Genomic DNA, 14,844 nt, shown 5'->3' on the forward strand with positions numbered 1-14,844 from the left:
GGAGGTAGAATCCATGACCCTTCTCTTGGCACCAGGTGGGCCTCTGGGACTGCCATGATGAGTAAAATGCAATAGAAGTGATGCTGCTGCATGATATCCAAGGCAATATTTGAAGAGTCTGCAACATCTGCAGGATCCCCTAGGGAGAGTCACTCCAGGAGGGAGAGAGAAAGAGAGAGAGAGAGAGAGAGAGAGAGAGAGAGAGAGAGAAATACCCCAGAAGCCCCAGCTTCTTGAGTCTTCCTGACTCCAGAATCAAACACATAAGTGAAAAAACCTTTGGGATGACCCTGGCTCTAGCCACTTTCTGACAGTAACATTAGAAGAGATCCTAAAGGAGAACTGACCCATTGACCCCTAGCTTCCTTGCCAACTAATGACATACTGTTTTAAGCCACTATTTTGGAGTGGTTTTTGTTGTTGTTCAGTCATGTCCAACTCTTTGTGACTCCATGGACTGTAGTACATCAGGCTTCCCTGTCCTTCACTGTCTCCTGGAGTTTGTTCAAACTCATGTCTATTGAGTTGGTGATGCCCTCCAACCATCTCATCCTCTGTCATCCTCTTATCCTGCCCTCAATCTTCCCCAGCATCAGGGTCTTTTGCTCTTCACATCATGTGGCCAAAGTATTGGAGCTTCATCTTTAGCATCAGTCCTTCCAATGAATATTCAGGGTTGATTTCCTTTAGGATTGACCGGTTTGATCTTCTTGCTGTCCAAAGAACTCTCAAGAGTCCTCCAGTACCACAGTCCAAAAGCATAATTCTTTGATGCTCAGCCTTCTTTATGATCCAACTCTCACATCCGTAATGACTACTGGAAAAACCATAGCTTTGACTATATGGATCTTTGTTGGTGAAGTAATATCTCTGCTTTTTAATACACTGCCTAGGTTTGTCATAACTTTTCTTCCAAGGAGCAAGTGTCTTTTAATTTCAAGGCTGTAGTCGCCATCTGCAGTGATTTTGGAGTCCAAGAAAATTAAGTCTGTCACTGTTTCCATTTTTTTCCCCACCTATTTGCCATGAAGTGATTTGCTTCATGGTTTGCTAGGCAGTAAAAGAAAACTGGAAGAGAGGCCTTTCACTGTTAACCCTTTATACATTTTGAACATTGACTCACATGAATATATTTCCTATTTAAAAAGTAAGTAAAACTGAAATTATCCCCCCAGTTTCCCAGCTTAATATTTTTCCTATGCTAACTGCTAAGTCACTTCAGTTGTGTCCGACTCTGTGCGACCCCACAGACGGCAGCCCACCAGGTTCCCCCGTCCCTGGGATTCTCCAGGCAAGAACACTGGAGTGGATTGCCATTTCCTTCTCCAATGCATGAAAGTGAAAAGTGAAAGTGAAGTCATTCAGTCGTGTTCAACTCTTAGCAACCCCATGGACTGCAGCCTACCAGGCTCCTCCGCCCATGGGATTTTCCAGGCAAGAGTACTAGAGTGGGGTGCCATTGCCTTCTCCATCTTTTTCCTATATTTAACCCTTAAAATGATTTTAATCGTGAAATTGTCTAAGATTTCTTTGGCCTGATTATCCTCAAGGACTTACTGATAAGTAGGAGTCTGCCTGGTGTGAATTGAGAAGAGCTGGAATCCCCCATACCTGCTCCAGGCAGACAAACAAAAATCTTTGCTTCCTCAACAATGGAAGTTAATTCCTTAGACAATAACATATGCAGATACGATTAATACTCTTAACATTAAATAAATGCATTCTATCAATTACCTTCTAATTGTGAAGTGAAAAGTGTACTTTTACAATGGAGGGTACCATCTGAACTGAGCATTATGAATAGAGGGTAACATGGCAGGATGTGCCCAGGATGCAATGCAACACGAAGTATACAGCATCACCTATGAACTGTTTGCTCCAAGAATGTTAAACCTGAAACTGCTCAGGCTTTTAGATCTAACTTCAAGTTTATGGGAAGTACAAGTGATAGAGAAACAAATTAAACACCTCCATGAGAAAACAATCAGACAAATTCAGAATATGGAACATTCTACAAGATAATTGGCCTGGTCTCTTCTAAATGGCATTGTTGAAGAGATGGGGAAACATGCATTCTTATGCATTATTGTTGTAACTCTAGATTTATCTCCAAGGCCATGTACATACATCCCTGGCTTAGAAAAATCCCTCTATCCACCCTAAATGCCAACACACATTCACAAATAAAATTTGTGTTCATCAGGATATACAACAAGAGGACTAATCATCTAAGAACTGACAAAGCAGATGTCATTTAGGACAAAACATTAAATATTTGATGAAATTAAATTTATTTCAAGTATACCATGTAATATCACTTGAGGTAGAAGGTATTAGTGCCTAGATTATAACTTAGCTACTGTGAATATTTGTAAAATAAAGAGAGAATTTAATCAATATCTTTATGCTTCTCTCAAACTAGAGTCTTTTTTAAATTTATTAATCTTTCAGGCTCATGTAGAATTCCTATAACAGTGCCAAATTGTTTTATGTACTTAAAGCAGCCTAAGACTAAGTTACAATTGCTACGCTAAGATAGCTAGTAGTTGCACTCAAATAAGTTAATTATATCCAAAAAAGCTCTTCATCTATCTACCGCCCACGGTTGTTCTGAGATTTACTATGCCATCAAAAGTGGGACTCAAGCAACCTAATGAAATTCACTATTTATGTGTATAATCACAGCAGTGATATTTCAAGGCAGTCTCATTAGCAGAAATATTTGTAGTCAACTCATTTGGGATGCCCTTGGAAAAGAAATATGCGAAGCATATCAAAAGGGCATTGTTCCCTTTGAGAACAGGGATTTATTTACTAAAACCTTGGAGTAAATACCAAGATTAGATTAGTGCAACTGTTTCATTCTTTTCCCAGACAACAATAGAAGATGTCAGGCAAGCTACGAAAGTGCTGAATTTAGAGTAATGCAAAGTTGTAAACAGTACTTTGCAGTGAGAGAGAATAAACATTTAGGAGAAATTAGAAGCCAAGATTATTGCCTCTATTTTTTTAATCTAGTGGCTTCCAATCAGTTAACACAGTGCCATCCACAAACCTATTTAGCTGTATTACTAAATTTTAATTTAAGAAATTAGGATCTATAAATTGTGTGCTGCCCCATGGCTTCTGAAAATAATGGTTTAGGATCCATTAGCCAGAGAAGAGTCTCATTCCTGGGATAATGAGAGTGAATTCAGATTCAAGCACCTCAATAAACATTGTATCTTACTCCTTCTGTGACACAATCAAATGACATGCTCAGTGCCTCCCGAATCTAAGACCAGTTTATCTACTCAAAACACTAAGACTTGGTCTTCATGGGCTTAAATTCTCTCTCTTACCATTTACTTCAATTAAACAGGCAAATCACTCTGGAGGCCATGGTTTCTTAATTTGTAAAATGAGAATAATAATACTAATGACCTCATAGAACTGTGAGGACAAAATGAGGAAAACCATGTAAAGCACTTAGAACTCTGATGAGCACATAATACCCACTCCTCTTATGCTCAGCATTTACTTTAGAAGGCACCATATGAGGCACTGGTATTCAGTGATGGATAAGACATCTTCCCCTCAGCGATCTCACAGTCCAGTGGAGGAGCAGACATGGAAGTAAATCATTACAATGTTATCACTGAGACATAGCAGTGTAGAGGATGTACATAATCCTCCCTGATTTGCTGTGGATTATGCCAGGACCCCAGAAGTGTTGTAGAACCCCACATGACAGAGGTAGTTCAGCAGGCCCTTAAAAGATGAATAAACCTTTCCCATGAGTTGAATGACCTAAAATTATACACATTCAGTAATTTAGCATTATTTTCAATTAAACTACACTGCATAATGCTGCTACAAGTAAGAGTCAGGGGCAGGCTTGCATTGCTCTCTAAAGCCCTCATTTTGGATAAAGAACATTTGGTACATATAACAATGGAATATTACTCAGCCCTAAAAAAGAATGAAATACTGCTATTTGCAGCAACACTGATAGACCTAAAGATTATCATACTAAGCCAAGTAAGTTAGAAAGAGAAAGGTAAATACCGTGTGATATCACTTATATGTGGAATCTAAAATACAACATAAATGAACGTATCTGCCAAACAGAAACAGACTCACAGAGAGAACAGATGTGGTTGCCCAGACAAAAGAGAAGCAAAGGAGAGAAAGATTGGAAGTTTGGGATTGGCAGATACTATTAAGTATATAATAGATAAACAATAAGATCCTATTGTATAGCACAAAGAACTATATTTAATATCCTATGACAAGCCATAGTAGAAAAATATGAAAAAAGAAAGTGCATATATATATATATGTATACCTCTATTACATTGCTGTAAAATAGAAATTAACACAACACTGTAAACAATTATCAGTTCAGTTCAGTCACTCAGTCATTTCTGACTCTTTGCAACCCCATGGACTACAGCAAGCCAGGCTTCCCTGTCCATTACCAACTCCCAGAGCTTGCTCAAACTCATGTCCATTGAGTCGGTGATGCCATCCAACCATCTCATCCTCTGCCGCCCCCTCCTGCCTTCAATCTTTTCCAGCACCAGGGTCTTTTCCAATGAGTCAGTTCTTCACAAAGTATTGGAGCTTCAGCTTCAGCATCAGTCTTTCCAGTGAATATTCAAGGTTGATTTCCTTTGAAAATGAAAGTGAAATTTGTTCAGTCATGTCCAACTGTTTGTGACCCCATGGACTATACAGTCCATGGAATTCTCCAGGCCAGAATACTGGAGTGGGTAGCTATTCCCTTCTCCAGGTGATCTTCCCAACCCAGAGATTTAAGCTAGGTCTCCCGGATTTCAGGGGGATTCTTTACCAGCTGAGCCACAAGGGAAGCCCAAGAATACTAGAGTGGGTAGCCTATCCCTTCTCCAGGGGATCTTCCTAACCCAGGAATCAAACTGGGGTATCCTCCATTGCAGGTGGATTCTTTGCCAACTGAGCTATCAGGGAAGCCCTTTAGGATTTACTGTTTTGATCCCCTTGCTGTCCAAGGGACTCTCAAGAGTTTTCTCCAACACCACAGTTCAAAAGCATAAATTCTTCAGCACTCAGCCTTCTTTATGATCCAACTCTCACATCCATACGTGACTACTGGAAAAACCATGGCTTTGACTAAGCGGACTTTGTCAGCAAAGTAATGTCTCTGCTTTTAATATGCTATCTAGGTTGGTCAAAACTTTTCTTCCAAGGAGGAAGTGTCTTTTAATTTCACGGCTGAAGTCACCATCTGTAGTGATTTTGGAGCCCAAGAAAATAAAGTCTCTCACTGTTTTCAGTGTTTCCCCATCTATTTGCCATGAAGTGATGGGACCACATATCATGATCTTAGTTTTCTGAATGCTGAGTTTTAAGCCAGCTTTTTCACTCTCCTCTTTCACTTTCATCAAGAGGCTCTCTAGTAGTTCTTCACTTTCTGCCATAAGGGTGGTGTCATCTGCCTATATGAGGTTATTGATATTTCTCCTGGCAATCTTGATTCCAGCTTGGATTTCACCCAATCTAGCATTTCACATGATGTACCCTGCATATAAGTTAAACAAGCAAGGTGACAATATATAGCCTTGAAGTATTCCTTTCTCAATTTTGAACCAGTCTGTTGTTCCATGTCTAGTTCTAACTGTTGCTTCTTGACCTGCATACAGATTTCTCAGAAGGTAGGTAAGGTATTCTGGTATTCCCATCTCTTTAAGAATTTTTCAGTTTGTTGTGATCCACATAGTCAAAGGCTTTAGTGTAGTCAATGAAGCAGAAGCAGATATTATTCTTGAATTCTCTTGATTTTTCTATGCTCCAATGGATGCAGCAATTTGATCTCTGGTTCCTTTGCCTTTTCTAAATCCAGCTTGAATATCTGGAAATTCTTAGTTCAGGTACTATTGAAGCCTAGCTTGGAGAATTTTGAGCATTACTTTGCTAGCATGTGAGATGAATGCAACTGTGTAGTAGTTTGAACATTCTTTGACATTGCCTTTCTGTGGGATTGAAATGAAAACTGACTTCTTCAGTCCTGTGGCCACTGCTGAGTTTTCCAAATTTGCTGGCATATTGAGTGCAGCACTTTAACAACATCATCTTTTAGAATTTGAAATAGCTCAATGGAATTCCATCACCTCCACTAGCTTTGTTCATAGTGGTGTTTCCTAAGGCCCACTTGACTTTGCACTCCAGGATGTCTGGCTCTAGGTGGGTGATCACACGATCTATACTTTAGTTTAAAAAAAAAAAAAAAAGCCCTCATTCTTATGTCCACACATAGGAGATCACACATTATAGCTTTGTTCCATTCATACACATGTGAAAACTGCCACAGAGTTTTCCTAGGCCCAGGACAGCTAAAAAACTGCCCCAAAGATTTTGCATTGTCTAGCAATTCAGGTCAAGCTAGCACTTTGAGACTCATTGCTTTTCTTAGGGAACGGTCGTACAGAATTCCCTGTTGGCTTGAGAAAAATTTAGATTTGTATTATCAATCTGTATCAGTTAAAACTAAGGGAGTTTTCCTCTTTGCTTTGGTTACTGGGAAGCTTGGAAACAAACTGGCTAACTGACAACCTTGACTACATAGGGCCAGGTGGTACTCTTTCCTCTTGTTTTGAATTCTTACCAATATCTGACATCTTTGCAATTTCTTTAATTTATACGGCATGTATTTTTTGAGACATGTTCAAATCCTCTCTTGATTATAAGGAAACTACTATGTTTTTAGAACTCTCAAATTATGACTAAGTCATAAAGTAGCACCTCAAAGAGGTAACACCCTGCCCAAGGGCTTTATTAATTCCCTGGGAATTTATTCATTGATGAGAGATCAAGCATAAAGTTCCAAACCATCAAACATCAAGGGGATATTTTTCTGGGGAAAAGAAGAGTACCTTAACAAAACTTTTCTGGCAAAAGAAAGCATTCAGATGCATTTGCTACAGCAAACAGGCCATCTAGCACTATACTAGCTAAGGGCATATCTGAAGGAGAATGGCTGTTTGAGGCCAATGGAAATTCTGAAATCAGTGAGTTGGAACAGCTCCACTGGCCAGACTAGTTGGACAGCCACCAGGACTTCTAACAGAGATTTCCAGAAGACAAACTGAGAGTGGAAAGAACTGGAAAATTAAGGTACACACACACACACACACACACACATATACAACAAGCCTGATAACCCCATGGTGTCTAAAAAGAAGGCCATTAAATTTTTTTAATGGGCAATTCACTCTAGAATTACCCCCTGGATCAGCATCAAATTCCAAATGATCCCTGTGATTAGAGAAAGATATTTATATCAAATGGCCCACCAAAGGAGGGAGGATATTAAGTGACAGCATTACATAGACCCATATAGACACAGGACACATACCATTCTTGAAGATACCTGTACACACATCACACACTCATAGCTCAACTTTGTGCTAGTATGTTACGTATATTTACTCCTTTAACTCTCCCAAGAGGTAGGTTTTAGGTCTTATGCTTTGTTGTCAGGAGCTATAGAAATTAACAAACTTTGTTTGGTACACACACAGGGTGTCAGTGTTTGAGCTGGACTTCTATCTCAGGTCTGGTAACCCCTCTGTAGATCATGCAATCTCTACTCCATCATGTGAATTGAGGAGGAGTGGGTAGAAGGAAGACTTGGAGATTCCTTGGAGGCCACTGAGGAAAAAGTTATTTGACAGAGCATGTTTCTTTCCTCACATGAAAGAGAGTAAATGTGACACTGTCTTATTACTAAAATCTACTTAAAACCCTGGTGAAAACTTTACATGGTCCAATGTTGTCACTAGTCTGAAAATACCTCTTTGGCTGCTTATTTAGAAAAGGTGTATTTCATCAGAGATGATTCCTATGTCTGTGCTGTGAGAGATCCTGCTGTTAATTTGCATGAGTCAAAGGCTGTGCCTGCATGATGCCACATCAGGAGGAAAAGTTAACAATTCACTCAGGAACAGGAATTTGCCACATGATCAAAACTTCTGGGTTTGGGGAAACATCTGGAGGTCTGACATTGAGAGACACAGTCTAACCTAAGCCTCAATTGCTATTTTGTTTGGTACATGCCCCTGTATGAATCATAAGAGAGCTAAAAGCCATATATAAAAATAAAGTCAAAATGGATTAAAGACCTAAATGTAAGACTGGAAACCATAAACACCTAGAGAAAAACATAGGCAGAACATTCTTTGACATAAATCGTAGCAATAATGTTTTGGATCTGTCTCCTAAAGCAAAGGAAATAAAAGCAAAAATAAACAAATGAGACACAGCAGAGGGAAACCATCAATAAAAAGAAAAGACAACCTACTGAATGAGACAAAATATTTGCAAAAGACAATGGGTTAATATCCAACACATATAAACAGCTCATGCAACTCAACATCAAACAAGCAAACAACCTGGTTTGAAAATGGGCAGAAAACTGAACATTTTTCCAAAGAGGAAATGCAAATGGCCAACAGGTATATGAAAAGATGCTTGATATCATTAATTATCAGGGAAATGCAAATAAAAACCACAATGATCTATCACTTCACACCTGTCAGAAGAGTCATCATGAAAAAGAACCCAAATGACAAATGTTGGCAAGGATGTGGAGAAAAGGGAACCCTTGTGTACTGTTGATGGGAATGCAAAAAGGTGCAGCCACAGTGGAAAACAGTATGGAGGTTCCTCACAAAATTAAAAATAGAACTACCATATGATCTAGCAATTCTACTCCTTGGTATATACCCAAAAACAAAAACACTAATTTGAAAAGATACATCTACCCCAATTTTCATAGCAGCATTATTTACCATTGCTAAGATATGGAAGCAACCTCAGTGTCTATCAACAGATAAATGGATAAAGAGGATGTGGTATATATATATACAACAGAGAACTACTCAGTCATTTTTTAAAAAATGAAATTTTGCCATTTGCAGCAACATGGATGGACTTGGAGGGTATTGCTGTAAGTGAAATAAGTCAGACAGAGCAAGACGAATACCGTATGATTTCACTTATATGTGGAATCTAAAAAATACAATGAACTACTGAATATAATGAGAAAGAAGCAGACTTACAGATATAGTGTACACACTGGTGGTTACTAGTGGGGACGTGAATATGGGAGGGGCAATCCAGAGGCAGGGGATTAAGGGGTACAGATTATTATATATATAAAATAAGCTCCAAGGATATACTGTACAACATGGGCAATATAGCCAGTATTTTATGATAACTACAAATGGAGTATAATCTTTAAAAATTGTGATGTATTGTACACTTAAAATTTATAATATTGTACATCAACTGTACTTCAATAAAAAATAAAATAATTCCCTCCACAAAAAAAAAAAAAATCAAAAGCAAGAGCTAGAAATAGGGAGCAGCAGAAGGCAAAGCAGCACAAGCCTGGGGAAAAGCAATGCATCTCCACCATAAATTACAAAGGGGTAGGACCCTATGGACCTTAGTTGGACCTGAAGTTTGGGTCTGAGACCAAAGTGATCACGAGAGCCAGAGGTTCCACTAAAACAGAGGTGATAAGGGAGTTCTGGGGTCCAATAGCAAAAGAAAGAGGGTGAATAGTATTCCAGAGAAGCAGAGGTGAGAGAGGAGTTGAGAGTTCAGAGCCAAGAAACAGGCAAAAAACAAAAGAAAGCTGGGATGAAAGGCAGGAGGGGTGGATGCTCAGAACCCTCATGAGGGCCAGCAGGCCATGGACATGGCAGGACAGGGCACTGGCCATGATTTATTGAAGTCCTATGTGTTGCCATTCATTCAGTTTGAAGAACAAAGAGCCTTAAGTACATGTTCTACTCATACCAAAAAATGTTCTTGTTAAAAATTGATATTAGTAATCAGCTTTCCTTCTGGCTTTTGCTTTCCAGTGGGAATAAGAAGTAAATAGAAGATGGCATGTGTAAGTTGAGGAGAGCGTATGAGCATTATTTTCTCTAATTTAGAACCAGTAACTTAAATCATCCTCCCAACAATACTAGCAGTAACAAACACCTACGGGGAACAACCATGCCAAGCACTGTGCCCTGGGCTTTACATGTGCAATTCCATTCTATTCCCAGGATAATCCCAGGAGGTAGATACTCTTAGCATCTCCAGAGGAAAAAACTGTGGCTGGAGAGGGTGAGTAACTCGCCTGACACCCAGCCAGGACTCCAGTGATAAAATCCTCTGCTTTTGAATCACTCTGGTTTGCAGTCTCTAGATTTTGGTGTTCAAAGCCCTTCCACATACAATATAGTGGTCTGTTCAACAACTCTGAAAACAGGCCTGATTTCAAATGTGAGTTTGCCCCTTCTCAACTGTGTCACCTTGGTCTCCTAAGCACTCTGAGCTGGGAGTTGACCATCTGTAGCGTGAGGAAAGCAATAGTGTTTAACCACCCACTGAGACACCTTGAGGAATAAGTACGCTACTTGATGCATGAGTGTGCCCATCGAAGAGCAGAAGCTAAAGAAATTACAGCTCTATTGATGGGGCAGGAGTTGGGGTCTATTTACTGACAAGCAGGGTGGAGCTTAAGGAGGCAGAGCTTACCCGAGGCCACTTGCCAGGAAAGAGTAGCTGCTGCTGCTAAGTCACTTTAGTTATGTCCGACTCTGTGTGACCCCATAGACAGCAGCCCACCAGGCTCTTCTGTCCCTGGGATTCTCCAGGCAAGAATACTGGCGTGGGTTGCCATTTCCTTCTCCAATGCATGCATGCATGCTAAGTCGCTTCAGTCGTGTCCGATTCTGTGTGACCCTATGGACAGCAGCCCACCAGGCTCCTCTGTCCATGGGATTCTCTAGGCAAGAATACTGGAGTGGGTTGCCATTTCCTTCTCCAGGAAAGAGTAGCATGAGAAGTTAAAGTCAGATCCAAAATCCAGCATCCTTTCCCCTGAGACTTGGCCCCAAGTTGTCCATGACACCATTTCGTGGCTCTCAGTCTGGCTTGCCTTCCCGAGGGATACTGCAGCTGCGGTTACAAGCAGCCTCTACTGCAGGTGCACTTCAGCTCAGTGGGAACATCTGGATGCTCTTCATGGCAGTGCTGAAAGGAAATTTCCCCTGTTCTGTTGGCACAAGTGGACAACAGGTTTTGAAAAGTGCAGTTCAGAGCACTCCTATTCCCGACTCCCCCGGAATAAGGACATGTGTTTGAAATGCTGCCTCTGGCAGGCCCAATGATGTGTGAACTACAGGCAATGCTGTTGAAATGATTGAGATTTAACTGACGATACCTGGCGCCAGTGACAATTGGGAGAATCTGTTTCTACCCAGTATGAAGGTTTGGAGAGAGAGAGAGGGAGAGGGAAAGGGTGGTGAGGGGAAAAAGAGAGAAAGAGGGGCATGGGGAGAGAGAAAGCGTGGGCAGTGATGACTGCAGGAGGGAAAGGATTCTTAGATTAAAGACCAAATCTTTAAATCTTTGACCTTTAAAAGACAGGGTCAAATTTCTTCCAAAGAATTTATACTGAGCTTGATAATGAATCATCTAAAAGTAAGCCCATTTCCCTCACATTTGAATCTAGCAGTATCAGCTGTAAGCAAACTTGTGAAGTAGGCGCTGTTTGCTACTCTCATCAATCTTTTAAATTCTTATTCTACCTTCCCTCTCCCTGTCCTCACTCTGTGCAGTGAGGCCACGCTCCCCATTCCAACTCCTGGCCCATGATTCTTCTTTTCCTTTGCCTCATTCTTCTCCAAATGTGATTGATCTCAACTCACGGGGAGGAGGAAAGCAAACCCAGGGAGAGGAATCCATATTAAGTTGTGAATGGCTGATGGCCTTCCCAAGGTGCTCGTGGTTTAAGAACTGGTATACTCTATATTGGAGAAGGCAATGGCACCCAACTCCAGTACTCTTGCATGGAAATTCCCATGGGCAGAGGAGCCTGGTAGGCTGCAGTCCATGGGGTCACTAAGAGTTGGACAGGACTGAGTGACTTCACATTCACTTTTCACTTTCATGCATTGGAGAAGGAAATGGCAACCCACTCCAGTGTTCTTGCCTGGAGAATCCCAGGGACAGGGGAGCCTGGTGGGCTGCCGTCTATGGGGTCGCACAGAGTTGGACACAACTGAAGCGACTTAGCAGCAGTAGCAGCATACTCTATATGGTGAATTTCAGATAAATTTCATCAAGCTCTGAACCAGTTTATTTTCACAAAAGTAAATGATTACATTGAATTCAAAATTCTAACTTCAATACATATTTAATCACTGACCCACTGAAAAAAATATATATTGACTGACAGATATTGTGCTTGGGATTAACTGGTGAGAAAGAATCCTTGTAAATATTACAGTAAAAGAATCTACAGCTTCCACTAGGGATAAACTGGTCACCCAGCCTGCACTGTCCTGTCGGTCCAACGCTTTGTAAATAGCAGAGGAGGAGGTTATGGAGGAGGAAGGGGAGCTGAAAGATGAGGATGGGGAGGAAGGGACTTGAAGGCTTACCAGCAAGGCTTACAGCTCCAGTTTGCGAGAAACCCCTCTACTCTATTGACTCTATACCTCATTACTTTCCTGTCTCCAGAGTTTACTACTTGGAATAGGAAGATATTCCTATAATACAAATTAGTACATATTAGTACCAAGGTTATTTTATAATGTGAAAATTTTTGTTAAATATCAAATTTAGTGATAAAACTTTAAATACAAAGTTAGAAAATAGGCTTCCTTAGAACATAAAGTTACCACGAAGTTATTTGTTTCATTTGCTCTATCTCCTTCCCATACTCTCCCACCCCTGCTAAAATATGCATGCTAAAAATTAGGAGAACTGGATTCTGGCTCTCATTTTGTGTTACTTGTTAGCTGTGTGACCTCAGACAAGTCACACCTCTCTGAGCTCTTTCTTTATCTGTAAAGACAGTGGATTGGATTTTACAAAGTTTCTTTCAGGTCAAATAATGTTGTAATGCTGTGGTTCTTCACTGATCTCACAAACTTCAGTGAGATTTTAATAAAAGAACTTGGCAGAGTTCACTGGTTACATGACTCAGGAATCTACCTCAAAGAAACACAAAATAAAGATTGTCAGAGAAAACAGCAGACTTTCATTTCCTGGGAAAAATGCTTCCTCTGGGACTAAAGAATGTCCATGTATTAATTCCTGTTACACAGAAAGCTCAAGGAACTATAGAAGAGTAAAAATCAACAGAAAGCATAGCTGATCATAAGTCAGATACATCTACAAGTAAAGATTTATATATAATGGATGCTTTTTGGAACCAAAGATGAAATCTAAAATTCAAAATTAGTTTTATAGTAACCTTTGTGTTTCAAATCACAAAACAGAAATACAGCTTGTCTCATCAGGCTGTGTTAGCAGGTCTGAAAGTGGACTATTTTCTTCATGCAGAGAAAGGAAGAATCCTCGTACCAGACTCTGTCTTACTAGTGGCAGAGAGACAATGGCTAGGGAGAAAGACCTGCTTCTTATAAATGGATGGTTTCTGCAAGAGAAAAGAGAACTGATGAGCAGGGACAGCACAGAATGGTATATCTGGTGAACCAGTTGTAAATGGGCCAGTGTTTAATCCCCAGGCACTGGCCAGCTCACAGTATACCTGTCCACATGCTGCTTGCAGTGAACCATGTATGGAGGGAAAAGAGTAAAATAAATAAATAGGCCTGTAAAATACGAATTAGAATGTTAGAACCAAAAGAAAATCTAGAGGCATGCTAATTTCATTGTCTCATTACACACATGAGGAAATGAGACCCAAAGAGGGAAAGTGACTTGGCCAAATATGAGCAACTCACGACACACCCCTGCCCCCATTCAAGTCAATCTAAATAAAACACTAATTGGTATCAATTAATTCATTCCTTCCTTCCTCAGCAGACTCTTTGTCTGAGGAATGCTATTATCATTCACTGCTGTAATACTCAAGGTTTTATTTAACGTACTTACTCTTATTTAGCCCTAAAATATCTGGACTGGGAATTGAGCCCTAGAGACAGTTGCAAAACTAAATGGGTGCAAGTGATATACTGTGGTGGGTCTGCATGTGACTAAGGGTTGTGGGAGTTAATACCACAGCAGGAAAGGGTGTAGTTGTCGTGGCCAGTGGGTCAACTGGTGAAGAGACAGAATTGAGGCACTCTGAGCTGGTTCTGAGACCAAGGTGACCACCATCAATTTCCAAGTGGTCTTGAGTCTCAGTTTATGGAAATCTCAACAGTGTCCAAGGTTACTAGAATAAGATTCCCTACAGCTATGAGGAAAGGTATTCCTAACAAACGTTCACCCTTCCTTTTCCCCCACCTCCTGATTTCTACCAACTCCCATTTCCCAAGTCTCTTTGTCTTGACAAATATAGCTATTCATGTGTGTGAAGTAGCTCAGTCGTGTCCGACTCTTTGAAACCCTGTGGACTGTAGCCCGCCAGGCTCCTCTGTCCATGGGATTCTCCAGGGAAGAATACTGGAGTGGGTTGCCATTTCCTTCTCCAGGGGATCTTCCCAACCCAGGGATCGAACCCGGGTCTCCTGCTTTGCAGGCAGATGCTTTATCCTCTGAGCCACCAGGGAAGCCATAGCTATTCAGAGTGGGGATGAAAAAGGAGGATTCTTTGTTATATGACAAGGGGTCTACGTTGGGTTTTGCTTCTTGATCAGTTTGACCAGTTATATCCCATTGAGTCCTAGTTCTAAATGTGCTTGTTGCATGATCGAACAAAGCAATCTCTGTAAGCCTCAGTTTCTTCACCCATAAAATAGACTAGGAAGCTCCAGATTCCTAATTCTAAAATTCCCAAATTTAATAACATTTTCCTGATATTACAAGTAGGCAACCAGCTTGCAAAAAACTTGTCATTGTTTATTA

Source organism: Bos mutus, chromosome 8 (assembly GCF_027580195.1).
Source record: "Bos mutus isolate GX-2022 chromosome 8, NWIPB_WYAK_1.1, whole genome shotgun sequence".
Lineage (NCBI taxonomy): Eukaryota > Metazoa > Chordata > Mammalia > Artiodactyla > Bovidae > Bos > Bos mutus.